Source organism: Schistocerca gregaria, chromosome 1, assembly GCF_023897955.1.
Source record: "Schistocerca gregaria isolate iqSchGreg1 chromosome 1, iqSchGreg1.2, whole genome shotgun sequence".
NCBI lineage: Eukaryota > Metazoa > Arthropoda > Insecta > Orthoptera > Acrididae > Schistocerca > Schistocerca gregaria.
The window spans coordinates 535731060-535733333 of NC_064920.1; positions in this window are offsets into that span (position 1 = coordinate 535731060).

The following is a 2274-nucleotide window of genomic DNA, read 5'->3' on the forward strand; positions in this document are numbered from 1 at the left end:
AACTATTACCCACAGCCTTGGTTGTTTCCAAAACTGTTTAGGGACTTCAGAATAAGCCAAGCGAGTCATTCACTGGTAGGAACATTGCCCAGCAAGATTGGCTCATTCTCAGAGTACAGTATATGTTCTGAGTTTCCTGCAGATTGAAATGTACACCAAAGTTGGAACACATGGGACAGTATGATTCTTGTGGGTGAACTATCCAACAGTACTCAGTAGTTCCCCATTGACTGTTCGCCTGGCTTGGAATCTCTGTTCAAGCTATTGAGAAACATGTTCTCCACACAGATCAACTCAAACGAAAACTCATGTGCTCATATTGTAATCTCTCGGCCTGATATTCAGAAACTTATTTCATGTTTGAATACACGACCCACAATTATACTAAAAAAAAAAAAACTTGCTACCTACTTGGAAAAAATGCTGTTGACCAATTTAATAGAAGGATCTGATCTCTAACACACTACATTTGACTTTAACCGACTGCACATGATATTTCGCAGTGGTGTTCACAGCTATTCAAGCTGTAGTGCCATCTTGGCAAATTTTGTCCCTTTGTCAGGTAAATGATGGAAACACGTCACCACCATCCTTGTGCTGCCGCAGATCCGCCACAGGAAATTTCACCTACCAAGAAATCATGTCAGTGTGGGAAACGCCTTACATTCTTGTCCTGGCGCTAATCGGAACCATCCCAACCACCACATGATGGTCCATATGCAGCACCAGCATGCTATGACAGAACATTCTATGTTGACATCAATGGCTCTTCCATCATGATTTCCATCACGAGACGTAAGCCAGGCTTACACTATCTGACACCCACTAGTTCAGAGACATCATCTAACTCCGAGAAGCTACCTACATGTGATTTCACTGGAATAGCAGATGCACCTAGCATTCCATCGCCACTGCCTGTGTCAGAGTAAAAATTCAGTCACCTTGCGTTCTGGGTGTAGTGTAATACTTCAACCCCAATTATCGCTGATGTGGTGAGATGGGCAACGGGTAATGGGGGGGGGGGGGGGATAACTTGTTGTATTTTATATGCAGTGCAGAATTCTTATTATTGGTGTTGTCAATGGACTTCCAACAAACGAATGATTTATAAATGATCTCTGCAGTTTGTCAGTTATGCGATGTAATTAACAGTTGTATGTTGTGTTGAACAAATGGTATTTTCACATAACATATTGTAAAATGAACACTCCAGTACTACAATTACATATCATCAGAGTAGTGGGAAATTAACAATTGAAACTGGAATCGGAAAAGTAAAATCAGTATTATCAAAAAGTTTTCAGATACATATATTAGTTTACAGAAGAAGGTATAATATATGCCTAGGGAGTGTACATGAACAACCACCTTTTCGAAGATGACTTTACCTTTCTTGTAGATTACGTAGATAAAGTTTGAGAACAGTTGGAAGAACTTAGTAAAGCAAGTTTGAAAGTAGATCTGAAAATCAGTTATAACCAGACTAAAATAAAACACAGTCAACACATCGAAAAGAAAGTAACACGAATTAACAATAAATAATAGAACTTGTTGATGGATTTATGTACTAGGGCAACATAAGACAAAGACTGGAAAGGAAACAAACCCAAAAGTGCATGTGGCCTGAAGTGCTGAGGCAAATTAAACAGAGGTTTCAAAACGAAACTTTCAAATTGTTTGAATGGAAAGCTGAAAATGAGAGTTTACAGTCAATATGGATTATCTGTTGTGAATCATAGCAGTGAGAAATGAAAACCATTAAAAATTGAGGATTTCTCGGAGAGAAAGTGCAGAGATGTATATTGAGAATTACTTTAAGAGGCACAAATACAAACAAATGTACCGTATCAGTAAGCAGACTGAAGTGAGAGACTTAATTATTTACTGTAATGGAAAGAAATTGAATATGGGTAGGGCATGTAGCATGATGAATGGATCGTAGGCTAAATGGGAAACTTCTGCCCTGGCCTCTTAAGAGATAGACACAATCGTGACAATGACCTAATGGGAGTTGGACAGATGGCATTAGAAAAAAAAACAAAAACAAGAGTAACATGGATCCATATAAAATGTTACAGTTTTCGGGGACTAACAATAATTTGGATTTCTTTGAAGAACTCAGAAACGTATGGCATACCTACTCTCAAGTACTGCATCAATATTTCTTTTACTATTATTCAGTTTCCAACACTACTGAATGAACACTGTAAGACATTATACCTCATTATTAAAAACTATCAAATACACATATCAAAAAAAGTTTTGCATCACCTA